This window comes from Rutilus rutilus (assembly GCF_951802725.1).
Source record: "Rutilus rutilus genome assembly, chromosome: 9".
In the NCBI taxonomy this organism is placed as follows: domain Eukaryota; kingdom Metazoa; phylum Chordata; class Actinopteri; order Cypriniformes; family Leuciscidae; genus Rutilus; species Rutilus rutilus.
The window spans coordinates 18654067-18681302 of NC_140223.1; the positions used below are offsets into that span (position 1 = coordinate 18654067).

The 27236-nt window shown below is 37.0% G+C and overlaps 1 protein-coding gene and 1 long non-coding RNA gene across 2 annotated transcripts in view; one reads left to right on the forward strand and one right to left on the reverse strand.

Annotated features, from left to right (window-relative positions):
- Nucleotides 1-4310: 4310 nt before the first annotated feature.
- Nucleotides 4311-27236, forward strand: part of grik4 (glutamate receptor, ionotropic, kainate 4) — a 426911-nt gene continuing 403985 nt past the window's right edge. Inside the window, exon 1 of the mRNA XM_084418348.1 lies at nucleotides 4311-4843. The gene's annotated coding sequence lies outside the window, so the exon portion shown is untranslated. The remainder of the gene's footprint in view (nucleotides 4844-27236) is intronic.
- LOC311296344 lies at nucleotides 18223-22582 on the reverse strand. The gene is made up of 3 exons (XR_014628569.1): nucleotides 22085-22582; nucleotides 18730-18881; nucleotides 18223-18619 (listed from the first exon to the last, which is right to left on the reverse strand). It is a non-coding gene; the product is annotated as an uncharacterized lncRNA (long non-coding RNA).

A 27236-nucleotide genomic window follows, 5' to 3' on the forward strand; every position in this document is an offset into this window, starting at 1 on the left:
ACTCATTGGCACCAAACAGAGATCACTTATGTCTAATGCAGTTGGTCAGAGCACGTTATGTAGGCTACACCTGATGAGAAGTACGGGCGATGCTTTGCTCATATACAACATGATGAAGCAAGAAAGAGAGTATAGGCTATCATGTGAAGAGCGCTGCTTTGTTGCTGGGATCATCGCTGGGAATTCATTTTAAAAATATACAATGATGTAAAAGCACAGCGCGATATTTCTTATAATCCGGTTCTTCTAAGTGAATAAAAATTCTACATCACTACCAGTGTTGTCCTTTTCCCCACTCTTTTGAGCCAGTTATTTTTAGTGACTCAGAATCTACTGAACGCAGTGAAGCCCAACAAGATACTCTTATGAGTCAGATTCTTTTATTGAATCAAATGGTGTTTGAATCTATCGGAACGGTCACTGAATTTATCTAATGAAGCCTTGTTAATTTCGTCATGTCTGACTTGAAATGGTCCACTTTTCTTTTCTTACTTTTATGGGTTTGCGAGACTTGAACCAGTGTTGACTTGTTGTTTGCTATATGACAGCCAGGCCAGCAGGTACCTACACATTACCTACACAGGTACTTACACATTACCCACACATTACCTACACAGGTACCTACACATTACCTACTGTACACAGGTACCAACACATTACCTACACAGGTACTTACACATTACCTACACAGGTACCAACGCATTACCTACACAGGTACCTACACATTGCATAGACATTACCTACACATTACCTACACAGGTACTTACACATTACCTACACAGGTACTTACACATTACCTACACAGGTACTTACACATTACCTACACAGGTACCAACGCATTACCTACACAGGTACCTACACATTGCATAGACATTACCTACACATTACCTACACAGGTACTTACACATTACCTACACAGGTACCAACGCATTACCTACACAGGTACCTACACATTGCATAGACATTACCTACACATTACCTACACAGGTACTTACACACTACCTACACAGGTACTTACACATTACCTACACAGGTACTTACACATTACCTACACAGGTACCAACGCATTACCTACACAGGTACCTACACATTGCATAGACATTACCTACACATTACCTACACAGGTACTTACACATTACCTACACAGGTACCAACGCATTACCTACACAGGTACCTACACATTGCATACACATTACCTACACAGGTACTTACACATTACCTACACAGGTACCTACACATTACCTACACAGGTACTTACACATTGCATAGACATTACCTACACATTACCTACACAGGTACTTACACATTACGTACACAGGCACCTATACGTTACCTACACAGGTACTTGCACATTACCCACACATTACCTACACATTACATACACATTACCTACACAGGTACTTACACATTACCTACACAGGTACTTACACATTACCTACACAGGTACCTACACATTACCTAAACATTACCTACAAAGGTACTTACACATTACCTACACAGGTACCTACACATTACCTACACATTACCTACAAAGTTACTTACACATTACCTACACAGGTACCTACACAGGTACTTACACATTACCCACACATTACCTACACAGGTACTTACACATTACATACACATTACCTTCACAGGTACCTACACATTACATACACATTACCTACACATTACCTACACAGGTACTTACACATTACCTACACAGGTACTTACACATTACCTACACAGGTACCTACACATTACCTACACAGGTACCTACACATTACATACACATTACCTACACAGGTACTTACACATTACCTACACAGGTACTTACACATTACCTACACAGGTACTTACACATTACCTACACAGGTACCTACACATTACATACACATTACCTACACAGGTACTTACACATTACCTACACAGGTACCTACACATTACATACACATTACCTACACATTACCTACACATTACCTACACAGGTACTTACACATTACCTACACAGGTACCTACACATTACCTACACATTACCTACACATTACCTACACAGGTACTTACTAGGGGTGTAACGATTCATCAACTACATCGATGTATCGATTTATATTCCTACGATCCAACTACATCGATCTGTGCTCGGCAAGTTGGTCTTCCGGACGACATATATCGATCTAACATCGTTTTAAAAGGTAATGAATCGATTGTATCGATACTAGGAAATAACGCATTGGATTTAAGCACGTCAGACTTTATATGGATGTTTTTTCTTAGCACTTTTAATGATAAGTGCACTTAGCACTTTTCGATTCAGTCTACCTATCTGTGACGTCGTCGCCATGCGTGACGTGCCAGCATCAGCGCAAAGACAACAAGCAGCGCAAAGTCTCTCACCTCAGAAAAACGGACTTTCCTGTCCTCTCAGCCGCTATACTGCAGTAGTGCGCACTCTTCAATTGCACGCGCAAATGCACCGGAGCGCGCTGTATCACTTCACTAAAGTGCAAAAGACATACGAGAATGCAACGTCGTAAATTAGTAAGTTAAGAAATAAAAGTAAAATACCAATAAATTACGTTATTGGTACGTATTACGTGTGTTGCTATTTATCAGGAGCAGTTTCCATGTTTCTTTACCAGTTTCTGATACCATGTATCACCATGGTAGCCTAATTGTTGTTTGTTTCCATAACAAAATGCCACAAGCTGATTATTTTGTATATTTTTATATGACTGTGGTGGCTCATACCAAGATTGTATTAACAAAAACTAGTTTAGGACTACTATTTAATAGCTTAACCTCGCAGTGCCTACTGTTTATCAGTATTTGTCATATTCTTACAATTTTTTTTGTATGTTAAGTAAAGGGGGACAGAACTTGTGTGTCAACAATTTTTGTGTAAACAAATGTGGCTTGATGACCATGGGGAAATGTGGGTCCTATGGCCAAACTATTCAAATCATCATTCAATGTTGTGATAATCGTAATTAATAATCGCAATTACAATTTCAAGGGAATAATCGACAATTATAATTTTTGTCATAATCGTTCAGTCCTACTTTATTCAAATAAAATGTGAATGCATTTGACATTAATTGTTGTTTACTTGTTTATCCATAATTAATTGATACCTGATTCCCTTACAATAATTTTTGGCTAAAAAGTCACTGAATCGATTTCAAGTGCACTGAATCGTTTCGGATCGTATCGTTCTAAATGAACCAATATCGTCCTTGAATCGTATCGACAACCACGAATCACGATACGAATCGAATCGTTGTTAAAACGAATCGTTACACCCCTAGTACTTATACATTTACATTACATTTATTCATTTAGCTGACGCTTTTATCCAAAGCGACTTACAATTGCTATATATGTCAGAGGTCGCACGCCTCTGGAGCAACTAGGGGTTAAGTGTCTTGCTCAGGGACACATTGGTGTCTCACAGTGGATTCGAACCCGGGTCTCTCACACCAAAGGCATGTGTCTTATCCATTGCGCCACACCACCCCGATGGTGTGTATACATTACCTACACAGGTACCTACACATTCTATGTTGTTAAAGGGATAGTTCACCCAAAAATGAAAATGTTGTCATCATTTACTCACCCTCTAGTTGTTCCAAACCTGTATGAGTTTCTTTCTTCTGCTGAACACAAAAGAAGATATTTTGAAGAATGTTGGTAACCAGACAGTTAATGGTAGCCATTGACTTCCATAAAAGGAAACATATGGAAGTCAATGGCAACTGTAAACTGTCTGTTTCAACAGAAGAAAGAAACTCATACAGGTTTGGAACACCTTGAGGGTGAGTAGCCAAATGATGACAACATTTTCATTTTTGGGTGAACTATCCCTTTAATTATATTCCATAGTTGTAATCAGTAGACTAATTTATAATGGCTAAATGAATGAATGAATTAAATTTGACTGAACATTTATGTCTTAGTCATTTTAGTCAGAACAAATTACTGGATTATGTCACGTCTAAAAAGTTTCCAAAGTCTGTAACATGTTTTGAAAGAAGTTTAGCCTATTTGTTGAAATACAATTGATCACTATTTTTAACAGACTTCTGAGGGTAGTAAACAACAGTAAACAGTGTGATATTTATGCTACTTTTAATCATTAAGATAAAAAAATGGAATCATATGCAGTCATTAGTCAGAGTCATTAAATTATTTTCTATTCCCATCCGTATATTTGCCAGTCTAACCTGCATTTAGATCATTGGCAACGAAATCCTACAAAGTCAGAGATGCTTTGAGCAGTGTGGGAGATCGTGTGTGTGGAGAAGAGAGCAGCGTGAAGGAGTGTGCGCTGTATCAGTGCAGGTCCTGAAGCAGAAGAGAGAAGAGAGCAGAGCTATCGGGCTCTTATTACACGCGTTTAAAACCGCTATTTAAGGGTACTCATCCCTGGAAAGAGGAAGAAGGAAAGTGAAAGAAACAGAGCAAAAGAAGCCCTCCAACCGATGTTTGACTTAATTTGACTTGAGAGAGGATTCATTTATTTCTCACTGGGATGCGGATTTTCCCCTTCTTTCCTTGACAGCGTGCGTTTGCCCCGCATCGCTCACATCATACGGATATATACGGAGAAAGAATTAAGATGAAGTGGCCTTCGAAAGTAGTTTTTGACGGCGTACCGCTCGCTAAGGTTTTATTTTTTCTTTAATCGTGTTCAACAGCGTTGCACCGGGCACTAGGGAACGGCGGGAATTGATAGGGCTCGCGCGCAGTGCTTATAAAACAACAGCTGATCAGTGAAGCTCACATCAAGCCAAATAAAACACCAACAGAAGAATAAACACCATTGATATTGTTATAGGAGGCATAACAACGGCGATCTTTAAAACAGGTAAGACGATTCGCACCATTGCTGCAGTTACGGTCTATTCTACATTTAGTTTTTTTTTTCAACACGTGATGGATTGGATTGCATGGGGAATTGCTGTAGATCGTGAGACTTTAATGCTTTGTTTGGTTCATCATTTTAATTATGTGGACACACGGCAGAATCATAGATAGCCTCCTGAAGCAGCATGCCAGATCGGCTATAAATCCGCTCAACTTGAATATCATGTAGGCTACAATTTGAAACATAGGAGCCTTGTGTCTCAAATGAATTTTAAAGTAAATTAGCACATCCCCCCAATGTTCTGTATTAGTCACAGCAACAATTGATAGTCAATGAACACGGCATGATTTGCATGACAATTAGACCATTCTTTGAAATAATTTATTACATAAGTGGTGCTTGTTTAATCACATTGGGCACGGGTGAGTTGCAATGACAAAATCTGGTGTGCTGTTGCATATGCATTCAGATTTATGAAAAAATCACCATAGAAGAGAATGACAGACAGAAAATGAAGAATACGCATGTGACGTAAGAAACTTATAGATTAATTGTTTTGCTCTATGACTATAGTGGTTCCAAACAGGACATTCAAAGTCAAATATTGAATCTTAATCTATTAAAGTGTAATTAACCTCAGTTGTATATGGACTACAACGGTTAAGGTGGTTCTGTTTTATAGGTGATATGTGTGCTCAAGTCACACGTTACAATGCATTGGTGTGTGCAACATGTGTGCCCTAAACTTTGCAGCATCTGGTTCAGCTCTTACACTGAATGAAACTGATTTTCTGAACGACTTGAAATCCTCCTTGATAGTACGGAAATAAGGCTGAAATTGAGGGCTTTTGGTTGAAGATAAGCGGGTGGAATGGGTGTTATTTTTGCACCCCCTGGTGGATAATGGCAAGTGAGTCTGTGCTATAAAAAAAAAAAGTCGGTTTCACAGTTATTTTTTGCTCTCAATGTGTGAGTTTACAAAACAGCAACGTTTTACAAAAGTGATCAAATTCTTATTTAAAGCCCTAATGTTCTCGACTGCTTTATGATAATATAGTGCCATAATGGGTGAATATTGTAGGCTATGTATGTCAACACAACGCTTCTTTTATACCTATATGGATATTTCCTCCTTTAGGCTACTTAATGCAATAAAACTTTAAACTGAACTGCACGCTATTAATGGGAATTTTGATTCATCTCAGTGACTGAAAACTTTTGAATTTGTGGCCCTAAAAGATTCTTTCACTCATAAGCTCGGGTGGCCTTTCTGGCTGTTACATTGTTAGGCCATTAGGTGGCGATTAGTGAGTGTTTTTTGCTCCATGGTCTTTTGTGTTTTGAACGAACCATGGAGTCGTTCACTCAACCGTTTCACAGACTCCCGAGTCTTTTAATGGTTTGTTAGAATTTGCGAATCTACAAATCTAACAAGAGGCCTACCCCAGAAAGAGAGTTTAAGAGTTTTTTTTTTTCTATACAAATACCAGCAGCAAGACAATTTCATTATCATCTCTGGTGTTCTCCACTGTTTAGTGCAACAATTATCAAGCTGTTGATAAAAGCAATAGAAATAACAACAATTGACTCTTTTCACATAGTTTCTCAGAAGCGGAAGTCTTCATAGTTGGGTAAATCTTTATAGTGGTGAATCAGAGAATACATTTTTTTTATTTTTTTTTTATTTGCGCAAATAGCAACAAAAAAAACCCCTAAAACCCCTAAAAAAAACCCAATGTATTTGTTAATAAATACTTCTTAATTCGCTTTTGTTCTCGTTGCCTCCCGCATTTGTCGCGGCTCAGAGCCGGCTGTGACGTAATATAATACAAATATAGTGTTATAAATGTACATACATTAAAAAAAAATATATATTATATATATATATATATATATATATATATATATATATATATATATATATATATATATATATATAAAAAACGTGGCAAGATTTACGAAGACCGTTAAAACACGTCATCACAGTCTGTGTAAAGGGTCCATCCATAATAACTGTGTAAATATATTAAGAGCTTCAACACTGTCGTACGTCGTTTTAATTTTGTATGGTGGTCATTTTTAAGCATTCATAATTCTCCCACCATCTGTCTCATCTTATTTTGAACGAGACTGATTCATTTGCAGAACTGAACGATCCTCTTCTCGTTCGATCGGCAGATCCTCATTTGATGCCTTGGTTCAGTGACAGTCCCGCTTCAACATTGAAGGGGGCGTGTGTAGCTGGCTGCACCCAATGAAATGTTCCTTCATAGCCTGTGCTAAAATGCTATTGGCTTGTGCCAGGGAACGCGGTAAATGCGTCTTTAGATAAATATGAGTCAGAAAACAGTTTGTTTACCGAAAATATTTATGAACCAAACCAACTCCACTTTAATCGCCTGCTTCTCACGTCGTTTTATTAGTGCGGACAGTAACAGTTCTTAAATTAAATATCTATATCCAGCAGACACCTTCACCATGTTCATCGTCGGTATGAAGACGAGATAAGTGCGCAATTTCTTTGATAAAAGCAACTTTTCACCCATCAGGTTAGTGACGCCCATACGGAATCTACGCTTTCACATTTTCTGTGGTGATTATGAAGGACATTTAAAGTCAAACATGGCCAAATATCTTAAAAAATATCAGAAAGTATATGAGCTGTAAGTGTAATGGCTTTGTCATTTTATATTTACATGCTCAAACAACCAAAATTGTATTAATATATATGGTAATATAACACTAGAAAATAATACTTGATATCTGGCAAAATCTGAAATGTTTAGTGTGTAGAAGTGTTCTGCTGTATATCAGAGGAACAAAGACATTCACTTTATCTCATTTATTATTTACTGGAATATTTATGTCGCATGTAATAAAGTCTGCAAAGTAAAGTCTGCTGCAGGCGTGAGCATGCTTGGATGGCTTTCCAGAAGGCTTCTTTTATCGTCTTGTTGCAGAATTGCTTGTTTATGTGTTTTTTCCCCCAACAGACTGGTATAATAAAAAATAAAATAAAAATCAGCACTGGATAATCAGCATAAAATACTTTTTCTAACTTGTTTTTGTGTCCGTCTGTATTTGTGGCATACTTTTGGGTCAGGACTACATGTTTGTCTGAACAGTGGATGTACATTAATGTTTTGGCTTTGGCAATGAGTCTGCTGTAGTTCAGTGATATCACAACATTCACAAGCATGTAATTATGGCCAAAGGTGGTTGAAGCGAATGCTTTTTGGACTGGTACTGCTGATTTGCATTTGTTTTCATGAAAAGCCCGTCCCTATAGACAGAATGTGCACAGCAACTGAACAAACACGATTAAAAGGGCACACAAAGGCCCGCACAAGTTTGGAGCCTGAGTGCCTGGCTGCTGGTAGCACATATGCACCTGACAGAAAACAGAGTAAGATGCATGATCTCATTGGATGCCTGATCAGTTGATGGATAGGTCACGGAGAAGCACAACTCTCTGTTGTAGTGAAGGTTAACCAACATGGTGTGACGATTTGTCTGTTTCCGTGAGAGCGGTCTCCACAGAATTGAGACAAGGGCATCATTCAGCACTTTCTGTGTTGAGGGCCACTCACAGGACATTTGCCAATCTGTGCAACAACCATGAGACCAGCCCTTCACAAACTCAACACTCAACTTTCCTAACTAATGAACAACCTTTTTGTACAGTAATTGATTAAAGAACAGTAGTGATGCTAACAAACATGCTTCTGTGATTTCTGGAGTATTTTCAATAGGGATGCACCTGTTGGTCTATTGGTTTTCAAATATTATAGTGTCAGTGTGTTTATATATATATATATATATATATATATATATATATATATATGTGTTAAATAATCGGTCGATTATTTTGACATCTAATCAAGTAATTGGATTTTTTTGTGGTTTAGTTAATCTTTAATATTTGGCCACTTCTTTACGAAAGAAATGCTGGAGTCAGTAAAAACAAGAATATGTGGACATCAAAAAATGCAAACTCAGAGGGGGGGGTTTAAACATTAATTTTGTAATAGCGATGAACAGTTTGCATATTTAGAAACATATTGATGTATTCTCCTGTGTTGGTGTAGATTTATAAATGATTTACCTTACAAGTCTGATGAAATGGCGCCCATTGCATTCTCATATGAAAATTATAAGCAACCCAAACTCACAGCAAAAGGACAGTTTATGTGGTGGAGCAGCATTTACTGTGAACGAGACGCACATATTCTACACGCATGTAAGTAATTAAAGTGATTATTTTAAACCCGCTGGGCATATATATATTTTAATTGAATCGCAGCCTTTGTGAATCCACAATAGCGCTATGCTATAGTATGGTTATTACATCGTGCAGTCTTAGAAAACAGACTAATAATGCGGTTCATAGATTCTCGTCCTTGGAATACACCGCTTTTTGAAAACAATTGAGTACTCGCATTTAATCTAGGAATTGTGACAGGTGACAGCCCTAATTATATTTCTTTCACTAACACTTGTATAATGGTGGACTATCAATAATAATTGTAAAAACAAAAGCAAGCATTCAAAATCATGAAATGATAAAATCATACAGAATTGGCTGTGCTCTTAGAGGCCATTTCAGAATCCATATGTCAGTCAGTGAGCAGAATATAATGTCACAGAGCATGACATATCCATATCCATCCCCTGTGTCTAGTATTGATTCTGTGTGGTCAGTGGTTTAAGTGAATTTGCCAGACCTCTCCTTCAGAGCAGCCCAGCCCAGCGCAGTCAGTATTTCATAGTTAATAATTACTGGCACAAATCAGTTTAGCCCAGGTGAATGGCTGAAAATTACAGCTACTATGTTATTTTCCTTGAGGCTTGCACAAAATATAATCCTTTGCGGTTTATTTAGCTATATTATTATTGTGCAGCAAGACTTTTGCACTTCATATAGCACAGAGTTGCCACTGTTAACTCCTTGGCTCATGAAGTATCATAACAGACTTGAGAGTTTGAATTTAGCAAGATGTTATTTGCAGACATTTGATTTCAGTGTTTTGGCTGTCGAGACTCGAGCACATTCTGAATGTCACCCACCCTCCAAAAATGCCTCTTTCATGTTGCCCTGGAAGTTTCAGCTGTCAGATGTGTCTCCAGCTGAGTTTCCTTTCAAGGCTATTCGAGGTCACATGAGCTGCTTTTCCTGCAGGATATTCAAGTCGCTTTTTTTTTATCAACTTTGCGCACCACCTTTGTAGCGCATCTCATCAAGCTCATGCCTTGTCGTTGCCATGACAGCAGCACCACTTCATGTCACTCTTGTGATGAGAGCGAGTGACGTGCATATATCCTATAAGACATAGTTGAGTTTTAAGTAGTCTTATATCTCAGAATTATCAAATATGCCTCTGCGACAGTGAGAAAATGGTCCAAGGACCTTTTCAAGATCAGCAGATTCCCTGCAGCAGCAGGAGATTCATAATTGGTGAGTGACTGAAGTATCGTACATGATCATCTAATGCTTTTGCTTGAACGAAACAGTTCTGCGCTCACTTACCCAAGACTCAGGGTGAACATAAAGGATTGTTGTGACTTAAGGATGTGACATCTTCTAATTGACTGATAAATTAAAGAAGTGTGTTTTTATAACGACGACCTGAGGTTTTACATAAAACAACCTAGAGGCAAAACAATCTTGGTACAGTAACATCTAATTTCGAGGGCCTTGCTTTTCAACTGCTTTCTTTTAAATGTTGTCTTATCATCCTGTCGTGATTTTTTTTTTTTTTAGTCATATTTTCCTAACATGGTCAGCCAGGAAAAAAACAGCTGTACAAAAGATTGTTTCCTTGTTTCTAATTTTGGCAAAATGTTTGCCAATTATGGTGTGAAATTGCTTGCTGTTGTTTTTAGATATGGCTGCATGATAGAGGAGCAGGAGCTTGGCTTTCATTTTTCCATTTTCTGTTTCACTGATTCCTTCAGTTTGCACAGACCTGAAAATGAGCATCGTCGACATCAGTTCCCTCATACTACCCTCAGATTTCACCGCCTGTGTGTCCATGAGCCCTCAAAGCCTTGAAGATTACATTGCATTTTTTTTTGGTACATCTATATAGTTTGAATTATTTATATTTTGATACCAGGCTGTCAAGCAGGTAGTCCCAATGATCACTCACTTCATCAGTTCAACAGCGGCTTTCTCTTCCTCTCTGCTGGTCTTAAGTCGATACGTGGAGATGTCTGTACACCTTTGAAGGATTCCACCTCCGCAAATAAGCTTCCAGGCTCAGAGAGAAGTTCATTGGAGACAAATGGTGCACATTTCACAGGTAGGCCTTTGCAACCGCTATGATTTGTTTCATTGCTAATGGGGGCTGAAGTACTGGGGCCCCAGGCCATTTGCTTTTTGGAGTGGCAGTCTGAGCGAGAGCAGCCAGCATCTCTTAACAGCTTTAAAAAAAAAAAAGAAGAAAAAAAAAAGCCCTCAGCACCAAGTCAGTTCCTCACAGACTGGGCTTCCAGAAGACTTTCTCTTTACCTCTCCTCATTACCATACACAGGCTCTACAGAATCTCTAATGCCCACAGGGTGCTTAACACACCACAAGGGTGACTGCTGAAGCTGTCTAATTGGCCGCCCAGGCAAAGCCATATGGAAGCTACCTGGGTGATTGACAGAGGCCATGGAGAAAAGGAGATCCCAAGCAGAAGGCTGGATTGTCCTGGCTCCCTTTTTAATCATGCCGTTCAGCATTGTCGATAAGAGATGTTCTGAGATTAGAGTTCAAGGAGGACGGCCTTGTGCCGCGACTGTGGGATTTACTCAACATGTGGAAGGGATGGCTGAATCAGTATTCAGTAAGGAAGAGTAGAAGGTTACTGCTGAAGGCTTGAGCCTAGCCCTCTTCTCCATATTTAGTATGAAGATAACATTATTTAGTATGCAGATCACATTATTTTTGTTGAGTGCAGCCGGACTTGTGGATTTGCCACAGCGTTTACCAGTCTGATGTAATTTATATGCACTACCATTCAAAAGTTTGGGGTCAGTAAGATTTTTTACGTTTTTGAAAGAAACCTCTTTTGCTCCAGGCTACTGAATCAAAAGTACATTAAAAAAATTGTGAAATTATTACAATTTAAAATAGTTGTTTTCTATTTGAATATATTTTAAAATGTAATTTATTCCTGTGATGGCAAAGTGTAATTTTCAGCATCATTACTCCAGTCTTTAGTGTCACATGACATGATCCTTCAGAAATCATTCTAATATGCTGATTTTGGCCTCAAAAACGTTTCTTATAATCAATGTTCAAAACAGTTGCAATGCTTAATTTTTGTGAAAACCGTGATCACTTTTTTTTTTTGGATTCTTTGATAAGTAGAAAGTTAACTGTCACTGTCCTGCTAGCAGGACGCTTGGCGCTCTTTTTTTTTATTGCCTTTCTTTCGTCACATATTTTAAATAATCATCATAAATTAGGTATCATTCAAAAGCTTACCAACTCAAAATTCATCATGTGAAAACCTTTTTGAATTTGAATGTTGCGTAACCATGTAAACCAGGGGTGCCCAATCCTGCTCCTGCCGATCGACTGTCCTGCACAGTTCATCTCCAACCCTAATCAAACACACCTGAAGCAACCAATTAAGGTCTTCAGGATCACTTGAAAATTAAAGGCAGGTGTGTTTGATTAGGGTTGGAGGTGAACTGTGCAGGACAGGAATTTGGAACACACAGCATGGTTTGATATATGGCTTTGATTTTATAGTAATTTTATAATAAAATAATAATGTTTAGTACAGTACATTTGATTTACAGTAAATTTAAACTTTTTCATACTTTCATTTTTTGAAGTGCTTTTACTTTTGCAAAAATCTGCAGAGTGTCTTCTTTAAAACTCAAAAGGGTAAGGGGTTAAAATAAAGCATTTATTTGAAATAAGAATCTTTTGTAATACTACAAATGCCTTTACTGTCACTTTTGATTAATTTAATGTGTCCTTGCGGAATACAAAAATCGCACTGACCCCAAACTGTGAGTGGGTAGTGTGTGTATATTTACATGATTAATATTTTATTTCCTAAATGTGGTTAAATTCTAAATGTGGCTTTGCTGACCCCCATTTAATTACCATAGAGTCTTAAGAATGTAGTGTCCCTGTATTACCCCCAAAACTCTGCTCTATCCATTTCATTGGATTTTCCCCAAGTTCCCATGTTTTTGTTTTGGATAAACACCGTTGCCAGTTCATGTCTGGCTTGACAGGGTCATTATCTTCGAGGACTTTGCTGGAATAGTGAAAAATGTAAACTGTTCTGGTGGATCTTCGGACAGCACAAGCATGGTGATGGTAATATCAAATTAGTGCTATTGAGATACCGTTCTGGCTTGTCACAATGTGCTTGCTTGGTAAACCAGTTATGCTACATAAACTGTAGGATACATTTAAATGAATGAACTACAACTGAAATAAACATAAAACAATTAGCCAACAATTTGCTTCTATCTGCAATTCATTCTAGTAGCTACCACCGTTAAGAGATTATTGTGAATCTCAAGGACATCTGCAAAAACAAAGATTAAAGATTTTTGCAGAGAAGTTAAGATTAAAGTGCAACAAAGACATCAATTAAGGAAAAAAGATACAAAACAATATTGAAGGATTCGGATGCTGCAGTGGGCACAGTTGATTCAATTAGCAGGAAGTGGAAGTGACATCAAACCACAGACACTGGCTAGGAAACGTTGTCCTTCAAAAACACTTTCTGCAGTTAGACTTAAAATGGATTTTGAAATGTTTAGTTCTGAAATGTGACATTTTATTTGCACAATATAAGTGCATTAAGCCCTGGAATGTGTATTAAAAATGTAAATAACTTTTGATTTCATCTTGACTTTAAAACATTGTTACTGTTATTAAAGCTAAAACTATTAAAAATAGTTTTCATTTATTGAAATTAAGCTGAAAGAAAAGAAATTGTAAACATTAGATGAAATGTTATCATTAGATAAAAAATACAAATATAAAATGAAATTCAATAATATACAAATTAACAAATACTATAATATTATATAAGTAATGCTAAAATAAGACTTACTATAATCTTAAATTCTTTAACACTTTTAAGAAACTTTTAGTGCAAATTGCTTATAATATTCTTCTTCATCTGTGAATTAGTTTGTCCAAACTCAGAGCCATAGTTTAGCCAGGGTTTTTCCTGGCTCAAAACAAGGCGGAGGTGGTAAAATCCTGATAATGTATTTTAATAATAAGTAATAATTGAATATGTATTTTTCATATTCATATACTATGTTTCCCACAGTATTTTTATGGGTGGAGCTCGGTACCTCTAGGGGGGACCGGGGGCATGCCCCTTCGGAAGAACATTTTGTACATTTTAAAGATAAATTCATTAATCTGGTGCACTTTGAGTCACCCGAATCCACTGTTAAAAATAAATAATCCACCCGCTAACCACCTAAACCTATGATATTCTTTGATTTAGATATCTGCATCTGATCATCACATTACAATTATTCAAATTCTCAGTGTTAAGCATGATAATATGGTAACATATCACACTGAAGTTGGCTGATTTAAAATGAACATTTATTTAAATTAAAAGTTCTTCTTTTGGCAAAATTACATTTCCTTAATAGCCTAAACAGAGGCTTTACTCCCTTCAAACTTAAATTGTCAATGTTTCATTACATCACTGTTGGAAAACACTCTTATCAGAATAATTTTTTTACCTTTATAAAGGGCATTTTTCCCCTAATTTTATTAAATGTATGCTCCATCTTTCATTTCAAATTCTTAAATTTGATCAATACATTCAATTAGAATAATAAGACACTAGGCTGTTACAAATCAAATTAAATAATTTACATTGAAAAATGAGGGTGCAAGTGCAATTCTCTTTCACTTGTCCCTTCAAAAAAATGAATAAAACACACGTGTCCCGGACAGCGTTAATGCCGAGCCCTGATATGTTTTCCTTTGATTGGTTTTCCCTGAAGAGAATTACGTAGTTGAAAACAAAAGTAAAAGAGTGACGCACGTTCACTGCGTTTTACCGTGATGAGAGTTCCGTGTCTTTATTAAACTCAACACATTATAGTGATTTATCTGTCATCCACTCACGATTAATTGGAATGTTATGTTTTTATTACTTGGCCCGCCCGACCCACAGATTATGATGATCTGCGCAGCACTATTGGCAAACTATACGGTTTGAGAATGGACACAGGTCGGGAACCCGCAACAGAACCGAAAAAGTGTATCTGAGCGTGTGACTGTATGTCCGAGTTTGTGGAGAGCCGGAGGCGACCGCCTCGTAATTCTTTATGCAGGAAAAACCCTGGTTTAGCTTACCAAAACAACTTGTTATTTTTCAAATCTTAGACATGTATTAAAACCCAACTTTGATTCCTTCTTTGTCATGCATACATAATGGCATGGGATAGTACAATATGGAAGTCAGGCACAGAGGGAGAAAGCAGCTCATTAGTCACCGCTTCCCCGAATGTTCAATTGTGTTACCAGATGCTGGGCCTCATCGCAGATCTCATCTTTAATCAACTGGAGAGCCAGAACGGAGCCTCTCTTTTAAACTGATTGTTTAGAGAAGAGTTGCATTTAATGCCACTCACCCTGTCATCGCTCGCTTGCTCGTTCACTCGTTCAGCAGGACTACAATGCTCTGGCGTTCTTATCAGTTCAGCCCTTTATTTCTGAAGCGAACGTGACACTGGGTCGACAACATTTGGCTTCATCCACTTAACCCCAGCTGCACGATGACAGCTTAGATGGGTGTCCCCTCTCGGGATAAGGATACATTTACCACTCAAGTGGATCGGGGCAAGTTGGGTACTTCACAAAATGGAGAGAAAAGCTCCATCTCTGTTTGTTTCCCGCTGTGTATCACTGTTGATTTCAGGTCAGAGCAGTGAAAGAAGTCGGCTGTAAGAGCAAAGGAACGATGCACAGCCTGGTGTAATTACCCTTTCCTGGTGAACAATTCTCCACTCTGATATATAGCCCTGTGTGTGTTGTATAAACATCATGGCCTTCAATCATAGTCCTGTGGAATCACCGCAGGAATCGTTGGTCTAAACACTGTCTTCCGACCTGACCCTAAGCATTACTGTATATGGTTGCACATGGATTGTGTTCCTCAGTTTGTGAATCCACCAAAATGGACTTAAAGTTCATAAGATTCCAAAAATTTTTCAAATTGACTTCATTATATACTATATAATCTTTGAATTAAATTGAAAAAGTAGCACAAATAAATACAATAGAATAAAGATACAAATGGGTCGTTTTTTGGGGGGTAGGTCTAACACTAGTATTTAGGTACAGAAATACTACAAAAATATGACAAATATTTTATCACGCCTCGCCCATATTATGCCCTTACAGAGTCTTGATTTTGTTTTTGGGGTCTACAAGCATAGGTTTTTATGCTTGAATGTTCAAAAAACACGTTATTATTTTTTACTTATTTTACATTGTGGCAGCACCTCTCCTCCTAATCTGTCAGTAACGCTCCGTTTAGTTCCTGTCTACATAGAGCCCCACTTTCCGAAAAGTGCAATGTGCTCTGATTGGTTGGCTGGACCAATGTGTTGTGATTGGTCAACTGCTTCGGGCACTTTCGGAAATATCATTATTTTTTTTTCCATATGTCTTGGGCAGGAATTATTTAAATGAGGGATATTGTGACCTGTACGTACCCGGAAGAAAACTAAAGACTAAAATCGAGGCGTTTCAGGGAGTTTAGAAACAGTGCTTACTGATATAGAGAATAGCTCCCTTCAGAGTGGACTTTGTGCTTTGTAACTTTGTAGACCCTTTTCATTCTCAAACAGCAACATTACACACTAAAGAAAGTTGAAGAAAGTTGAAAATGTTAAAAAGCATAATAGGTCCTCTTTAACTATCTGAAGTACCTTTTACCACTATAAATAATCTTTTGTGCAATGAAAACGTTCCATGAATGTTAAAGGTTCTTCATGGAACCATCGATACCAACAAATAACCCTTTTTATTTGATGGCTTATAATGTTTTTGGATTAAAAATGGAATATTATATTAATATTGTTGGCTTACTATGTTGCTTAATGTGTTACCCTGGAGCTTGCAAAGGTTTAAAGGCACAAATAAGACACCTAATTACTGTGTTGCAACTATAATATCTTCCAAGATCACAGAGCAATGAGCCTAATCAGGAATCTCATTCAGCCATTTAATCAAATGTGTTTGTGCATTGAACACACGTTCACACATGATGCTTTGTGACTGGCTAAAAACAGCTTTGAGGTATAGGCTCACATGAGCATCTTTTAACAAAAGATTGCTTTTAGAAAAAGAAAATTGCTTTTAACAGTGTTATTAAATTATAAGTGTTCTTAAAGGTTAAGTGAGCGTAAGATGGCAGCAAAGGTAACAGGAAATGAGCTTTAAGTATTAAAAATCCCAAATCAACTGACTGATATTGGATATCCCTTACAGAAAAAACACATGAACTTCACATGTGCAAAAACTCATGTGATCACATGTGACCACATGCACATGTGATTTTGCACATGTGAAATTTAACATGTAAAAACATGTGACTTTGCACATGTGAAATATGTGGATCACATGTGAAACATGTGTTTTGCACACGGGAAATGTGTGCTTTTGGAACATTTGCACATGTGATTGCATGTGAAACACATGTGAAACACATGTGATCACATGTGAAACCCATGAGCTCACATGTGAAACGTAAAATTCCCATGTGAAACCTATAATCACGTGAAACCCATGAGATCACATGTGAAACTCATGAGATCACATGTGAAACCCATGAAATCACATGTGAAACCTATAATCACATGTGAAACCCATGAGATCACATGTGAAACCCATGAAATCACATGTGAAACCTATAATCACATGTGAAACCCATGAGATCACATGTGAAACCTATGATCACATGTGAAATCCATGAGATCACATGTGAAACCCATGAAATCACATGTGAAACCTATAATCACATGTGAAATCCATGAAATCACATGTGAAACCCATGAAATCACATGTGAAACCTATAATCACATGTGAAACCCATGAGATCACATGTGAAACCTATGATCACATGTGAAACCCATGAGATCACATGTGAAACCCATGAAATCACATGTGAAACCTATAATCACATGTGAAATCCATGAAATCACATGTGAAACCCATGAAATCACATGTGAAACCTATAATCACATGTGAAACCCATGAAATCACATGTGAAACCTATAATCACATGTGAAACCCATGAGATCACATGTGAAACCTATAATCACATGTGAAACCCATGAGATCACATGTGAAACCCATGAAATCACATGTGAAACCCATGAGATCATAAGTGAAACCTGAAATTTCCATGTGAAACCAATAATCACATGTGAAACGTAAAATTTCCATGAGAGACCCATGGAATAACATTTGAAACCCATCAACAATCTATGTTAAACCTACACCCCACGTAAACCTGCAACTTCATGTGAAACCCATGTAAAAATCATTCAGCAATATACCACAGAAAATGGTAGTCCTACCATGTTCTTTTGTAGGGCCTATAGCCATGTTTCCCAACATTAAAACAAATAATTCAAATTTAGCTTTTATTTCATTTCAAAATATGCAGTACAAATTGAATGTTTAAAACAAACAAAGCAAAACCAAATTAAAATTATACATTTAAAAAAAGTGTATTGTCTCAGTCCTCTGTGTCTCCTTCAGCAGGCATCCTGTTTTGGGATAGAAAAACAATCAAAGATTAGGGCAGTGCAATATGTCTTCTCCTCACAGATATCACTGAACTCAGAGTGAAATCTTGGCAGATGAGTCTTTAACGCACCCTTTGGTTTTGAATGTACACACACAATGTATGTAAATGCAGTGAAGTGTTCTGGTCACGTGCCAGTGTTTCAGTAGATCTTGCTGTAGGAGAATTGACTGGCTTTTGTCAGAAAACTTGCAATGACGACAGAGCATCACTTTGGCTACACCCTGATGGAGAAATAAAAGTACAATTTATCATTAATAATAAAATAAATTAATAATAATAATAATTTGACGCTTATAAAATAAAATAATGTAACATCACTATATTAGTTAGGCCTGTTTCCTTAAATTTGTGATGAAACCAGAGTTGCAACCAATTTTACTCCATATTGTAACGTATTTATAATTGAAATACACATACAATGGCTATACAATACAAAGTGTTTGCACATCCCTGGCAGTTGGTTTGTAAAATATCTTCATTGTTTTGTCAGATATCTTTATTTTGTCTGAAGATATGCAGAGAAGTGTGTGTGTGTGTGTTGTTGTTGTTGCTGTTAATTAGGGATGCAACGATACCATTTTTTCAGAACCGATCCGATACCAAAAATTCTGAGTATCGGCCGATACCGATCCGTACTGATACCAGCACAGGTTTTTTTTAATCAAGTAGAATTTCTATAACTCTGTGTTGAACTGATAATAAGAACTGAAAAAAAGAAAAACAACAACAACAAAAAATATATGATCATAATCTGACATAAATGCTATTATAAACTAGACTAGTGGATAATTCAGTAAAATTTAGTCTAGAAAAATCACGAGTGCACAATAATTGTATAAAATCTGAACATTTTGTGAAAAAAAAAAAATGTTTAGTGGGGAACAAATTAGAGACAATAAGTGTAACACTAAATCTGGTAAAACTTAGCAATTAATAGCAATTATTTTATATCCTACTATAAAATTGAGACATTTTTTAACTGTATAGCACAGCTGTTTAATGAGGTAGCAACATATGATAGATAGGACAGAACAAGAAAGGCTATTAATAATCTTTCATTGCGTCCCTGTATTATGATATGAAAGGCTCCAATACAGTGCGGCACAAAGCGCTTTTATGCGCATCCCGAGCGCAGAATGATGCGCTTGAAGCAACATGAGTCACAGCGCGCAGCGCGTCGAGTCCGCATTGAAAAGTTTCAAGCACAAAGAAAATACATATTGATGCGTAGTGTATTATACAGTATCTATCTATGCAATAGTCTATTCAGCATTTTCTTTTAACAGTTTTAAATTTCAGTTACTGTGCGTGTGAAGAACAAATAGTGCTCTGACTTTTCTCCAGTGTTATGATCTAACAGACACCCGGTAGAAAGTAACATGATTAAGGTACAGCAATAAAATCCAGCAAGATAAGAGTTGTTTTATGCGAAACCATAGACCTGTATCTGCAGATCAAGTATAATAATAGTAACATTGAATCATCTTGGAGAGAGTTTCATCGTGTTAACTGTCGTAACCGAACGCGACGCGCTGTTTGAATGCTGAATGAAGAATGATTGACAGCCGCAGCTGAGAGAAACATTTACGTGATCTTGAATTTAACGACTTAAATATTCATTTATATCTCACATTATACTATATAATGGCTTCAGAACACTTATAATATTGTGCACAAAAATGTATGGTGCTTTATAATGTTTGTGTGCCTTTTGTGTGGCTTAACAATAACACAGAATAGTATACACACAATATTGGATTTGGATCGGCCTCATCTGACCGATACCCGATCCGCCAAAAATGGCAGTATCGGAGCCGATATCGATACTGAGTATCGGATCGGTGCATCCCTACTGTTAATAAACTAAAAATAATAGGCCTATAATGTTATTAAACAATTGAAAATATTACATTGTAATTGTATTAAAAAGAAAGAAAAAAAATCCTACAGTTTTTTTTTTTTGATGCTTAATTATGCATAGGTAGGCTACTGAGCCGCTGTCCTCAGTGCCGCAGAAAAGCGCCTACAATCAAAATCCTGGCGCCGCTAGTGCCTATCACATGTAATTTTGTAGCGAACTGTCTTGTGTGATTAAAGTTTTGAGCTTCAGAATTTCCGATAACATAGTGAGCTTTTAGGGAGCAAATGTTTCAGTGCACTGTAAGGATTTTGTGATAAAGACGGCCATTAACCACTGACTACTGAGCTAGAGAACTGAGTGATATTTACCCAGAGTTTAGCACCTTGACTAGCTTGTTCAGGTGTGCTGGACTAGGTTGGAGTAAACCTCTGCGTAAGTGGACCTTGAGAGACGATATTATACAGACCTGCAAACTCCTGAGAGTAAAAAAGGTGACAGTGTTGGGGGGGGGGGGGGGGGGGGAGATTATGCGGCGCATATGCGGTCCAGGTATGCGGCGCATCCCATGCAACAAGAGATTAAGACAGTTGCCAAATTGCTTTATGTTACACTTACTCTCACTTCAGCTGCTGTGTAAACAGTAGGGTAGTAACGGTTCACAAAATTCACGGTTCGGTTCGGTTCGATACGATACACTTGTGTCACGGTTCGGTACATTTTTGATACAGCAAAAAGAAAGAAATGGCAGAGAAATTTCCTTGATTTATTTTTTTTTATTCTTTTTTTTTATTAAAACTAACATCATAAAGTATGATATTTTTTTTTACTTTGAGCAATTCTGGAGCTATAATTGACTCTTCTTAGGAGCATATAAAACAAAACAGCTCATTGGAAAAAATATTGTAGTAGTTATAAACAAAGGTTTATTTTAGTTCAGATTAACATTTGAGGGCAGCAATTGTATTCATAATGTCAAAATAAAACCGACGTAATGTTACCTGAAGGCATTATAGCAGACTATTCCTGCCAAACTTCCATGGTTGCAGTTAAGTGTTACTACAGTAAATCCATGGTGAATGTTGCTGATCTGTGGACACTGGATAGTTCATTCGTGGCACAGTTTCTTCCTGGTTTCCACGTCAGCACTGTTTGATCCGTTAATAACGGAGAAATGTGAATGTTTCTCACTAGATCTCGCAGCGATGTTATTACTTCTGTGGCGAATTCAAATGCTTTCTTTACTCTGGATATCTTATTAGCGCTGTGTATTACAGTGTCGCTTGATCAAGATCGGCTCGCGCTGCTTTGGTCCAAACTGATAAACGGTCCGTCAACCACACAATAACGAGCAGTTTCGTTCCGCTTGCATTACGTTTGCCATTTGATCTCATTTGATCATTTGATGAAAATACCCCCCCCCCCCCCCCCCCCCCCAAACAAAAACTCTCCGGTTCTACGCGATTCACATAAATGACCCAACTGACCAAGAAAACGGCGATTGTCGCCGAAAAGCGACAAGTTTGCAGGTATGATTATATCTCCTGCAATATGTTCTGAACTTACAACACTGGTGTCCAGACCAAAGTTCTGCAGAGTTTCTGGTGATCCTTGATCAGCTGCTCAGGTCTGCTTTATTGGGTTTGGGAGCTAAACTCTGTGATCAGGACTAGATGGCAAACAATACTGTAAAGGGGAGAAGACAAACACTATTATTATGTTATAAATAACTTGTTCTGTGTTCATCTGCTAACCTGTACAAAGTATGCATCATGAATAAGTGGTATGAATTTGCTCTTTTAATAACACTGTTTTACTACATTAATACTAACTACAAACCTGATAAAAATGACTGGTGGGCAATGGAGGAAAGGCTTATTTTGCCCTCCAGGTCAAGTACAGCTCGCTGCATCCTGACGTCACTTGATAACTATGAATTAACCATACAGTCCGTACTTTTAGGTTAAATAAATTAGACTATTCCCATTCATCCATTGACCAATTGTCAGCAAAACCTTTACAAAACTATCAAAATATCTCATCTACACATAATATGTGATTAAACGCCCATACTTACAGCTCAAGTCTATAGTTAACCTAACTTAATGTTAAGTTACCTCAAGTTAGCCTAACGTTAACGGTTGAGATGCTAACAGACTTTTGCGAAGACACTAAGCCATTTCTATAAAGTAAATATTCAACGGAAGCGAGTCATTTACATGAAAGAAAGTCTCAGAAACACTTGTATGTACAATCTGTGTAATTTTATGGACTAAACTTACCTTAAAGTAGTTAAAACAACAGTGAGAGACGGAGTTTCGCTGATTTGTCAGTTGAGCTGCTGCCTCGTTTCCATGGTAACGCCCTCCGCTCCAGTTCAAATGCTGCTTGAATATTCAGCGCGCGCGCCCATTAAAACACGTAGAAGTCACGCAGCATTTACATACATTTTGAATTGATGGAGTGAATTATTTGATAATCAGCTAAAATATCCTGAAACTTGATACATTATTAAGTGGATAGTAGGCTTGTGGCCATCGCAAACTGTAAATAGAATGAAAATATAAAAGCATTGAAAACGTACAAGTCTGTCAGTTATATATATATAATAGGCTACATTATAATATAATATATAGGCCTACCTTTAGGAATGGTAAACGCGGTGTGGAAACAAAATAGCAAAAACTACATGATATAATTATGAACGTTTTCTACACAAATTCACAGATGTGACACGAAGAACAAAGCTTTATTCTAAGTAGGCTATTTTTTTTAAATGTATTTCAAATCTATTAAATGTATTTCAATATTTAACAGTGCTTTACATAGCCTATGTGAATATATTAATATTCACATGTGAATATATTAATAGTGCTGTTGTTTATCGGGGTCTACAGTGTTTAAACTACTTTGATGTTTAATGTTTTTATGGATGCATTATAGGCATATTTAATGTAGTAACTGTTAACAAATGTTCAGATATAGGTGTAATAATATTCAGCACAAGTTTTCAACGAGATACAAACCACTAGGGAGCGCTTTTTACTGGATTTATACCAAATCATGTAGGTAGATGGTTTACGAACATAGGTGTTCACAAATAATGTATTTCTGGGATGTGCAGTGACACGTAACTTTGAAACTATTTCTACAATCTATTTATTCACTTGCTACAATAGGCTTTAATTGTATTTATGCTATATTAGGGCTAAATGTGGTTTAAAACAGACGGACCAAACAAAGCCCAAATGTCAACGTCTATTTTTGGGCTAAATTAAGACTATGACGGGCCGACTTGATTCAGCCCAAAAAACAATGTCTTAATGACGTCTGGTGCTGGGTGGGCTTTCTCTCGACATGATTATGTATAACTTATAAAACATTTCTAATACCAATCACAAATACGTCTCAGGACGTAACAACACACAAAAAAACATTGAATATGGTTTACATTTTTGTCGTTATTAAGTCTAAAATTGATTATTTATTAACTGGCACTTACTTGAAGTTAAGTATGACTGTGACAAAATGGGACAACTTCCCATTACAAAGAAGCTGAAAATGTACAGTATTTGTGATGTGGAAACATGATTCACATGTTAAAAATTATTTTACAACATGTGCAAATATATTTCACATGAGCTCCACATTATAACCTATAGAAACATGTTTTCCACATGTGCCACATGCTCCATTATGTTCACATGTGGTGAAATGTTGTTCACATGTGGTGACGTTGTTCACATGTGGTGAAATGTTGTTCACATGTGGTAAAATGTTGTTCACATGTGGTAAAATGTTGTTCACATGTGGTAAAATGTTGTTCACATGTGGTGACATGTTGTTCACATGAGAACACATGTGATCACATGAGGTCACATGTAATCACATGTGGAAAACATGTGATAACATGTGAAATTCATGTGTTTTTTCTGTAAGGGATGTATTGTGCATACTTCCCTTTTTATTTTTTTTTCCTTTTTACGTTTAGATTACCTTTGATGTTATAAATTTATATTAAAAGTGGCAAAATATTGGCAGACAAACTATAAGGTTCCAATATGTTGAACATACATGTAACTACATTTGGTTAAAGTTGCGATGAAACAGAAACAGCGTCATCTTTTTTTCAGCATTATGATCAATTCGAGTGAAACTTGAAAAATATAGAAAAATATGGAATAAATATTGAATAAATAAAATATGGAATAAATATTGGAAAATAAATTAAAATGTTGGGTGGGACAGTGGGACTTGAGACTTCTGTTCATCTGTTGTTGATTGGATATTTAGATGGGACAGAAGATACAATTTTGCTAAAAAATTTGAGGTAAAAAAAAAAGAATTGTTTAAAATAAGATCAATAAGTGAGTTTTAATTTTACGTCGACTTTAAAATATTAGGCCTAATTCAGGAAATCTTTTCCTTGCACATCAACAGTTTACTTGGATCTCAAAAGCTTCTGCAGCAATGTAATGTGAGATTTGTAATGTAATGTGAGACTTTTTTTTATATCATGTGCATTAATTCTGTGTGTGTGATTTATGCTGCTTGACTCTTGAATATATGGCTCTGGAATGAATAAGTTATTAACAGGTGAGAATACACATAAGTGGCAGCTTCTGTATGGGAGCTGGCACTCTGTAATTGCCTTTAGTTTCAAGATGGCAGGATACGTCAGCTCCTAATGGTGTTTCAGTGTCCCATAGCATACGCACTCCACTGGTATATCTGTCAAATTAATGAATTGTCTAGACGCATAGGGATTTATGTTAAATAACGGAGGTGGAATGCAGGTAGCACCTACCCTGATGTGTCTTCTACATCTTTTCATCTGCTCTTCTCTACTTTACCGGTCTGTCAAATAGCTGTACTGGAGCATGCTGGCACACAGGCTTGATTGATCTTCTATGCTTGAATGGAATTTCCTCATTTTCCAAACACTAGTCCAAAAAGGCCATTCTCTGCCACGTTATTTGTCACGAGAGCTGTTATCTGTGTGCGTAGTGAGTTATTTCTGTGCTTTTTTGGACTGCAGACGGTAGTGTGTGTAAGAGAGCATAGGCTGTTATCATCGACAAACAGTGAAGGGTGAAATAAGTGGGATGCTTCAGGCGATTCTCTCTCTCTGTTTTACTCGGTACACTGTGTCTTTACAGTCCAACTCCTGTTCTGTTTCTGTTCCCCCAGTTTCTTTTGCACATGCCTCAGTAAACCCCACCATACCAAATTGTGTCTGTTTTCAGACCATCTATCCATCCATCTATCTATCTCTCTTTGAAATATTATAATAAAAGGTATACTTTTAAAGTGTTATGTATTGTATGTTTATGTACTGTGTATATACATAGTATATCAATATGTCTAAAAAATCACAAGTAATATTATAATGAAATTTTTATTACACCTTTACATAAAAGTTATATAAACTTAAGAACGTAAAGCGTGGCTTAATGTCAGCTCAGTTTTATAATAGGGTTAGGACGATACACCTGTCTCCCGATACTATCACGATACTTGGGTGCCGATACGATATGTATTGCGAATATTTTTTTTAATTTTTTTTTTTAAAGAATTGCGATTCTATATTGCAATTTGTTTAAAGGCAGGTTTTTTCTAAAAAACTTTTTCCCAAATTAGTTTAAACTGTCTTTATATACCAATACATAATTAAAATGTAAGTACTCTGATAAGGAGAGTATAAAAATCGAGTGTCTGTAGTCCTCTCAGGGCTGCAATAAACACAGCTACTTATTTCCATTCGGAACGAATGAAATGATTGGCTGGGCGACTGTCACTCTCCCTCGCTACCATGGCTACCACCCCTGCCGCTACAGGAGCTGCCCACATGCCGTTGTTACTAGCTCGTTACCGAATCAAACTCAATATATTTTAAACTTTACCAGTATCGATATGCTAGCTTGATAGTGAGTACTAACAGCCATGTTAGTTGTTTATATTCATAATGATAAAGTTAGGTCATTTTATTACATGTGATTCTGACATGATGTCACTACATGCACTGCGCTGCTTTACGCTCTGCGCTGGCAAACGCGTCCTCCAGCTGAGCGGTCGGCATCGCGCGTTCATGTGTTTTGGGGGCGTGGCTTTGGAAGGAGCCCAGAAGGGAGGGGGTGGAGTGAATGGAATAAGTAGCTGTGTTTATTGCAACCCTGAGAGGACTACAGACACTCGATTGTTATACTCTCTTTTTCAGAGTACTTACATTTTAATTATGTATTGGTATATAAAGACAGTTTAAACAAATTTGGGAAAAAGTTTTTTAGAAAAAACCTGCCTACCCTGCCTTTAAACACTAGACCATCGGGAAAAGTTAAATCATTCACTTATACAGATTGTACATGATGTATAAGATGAGTTATATTTACAAAAACAAAACATCACATCTTTCTGACTTTTATTTCAGAAACATCATACAATACTACATTCTCTTGAATAAATTATTCAATAACAAATACATTTTTTAACAGTCACTTGTCGACACTTAGTGGCGAAACAATGTAATCGATAAATGCATTATTTTAAGCACCAAGTTGCTATCGTAGACATCAGTGTTCATATTTGAACTTTAAACTTTTATCCAAGTACTTCTATGATAATTGTAACTATTGCATCACAGAAATAATGATACTATGAGGTTAAAAAGACTGTTTGTGAAGCTGTTTCACGACAACTCTCCGGGTCAGCGGCAGCGCCA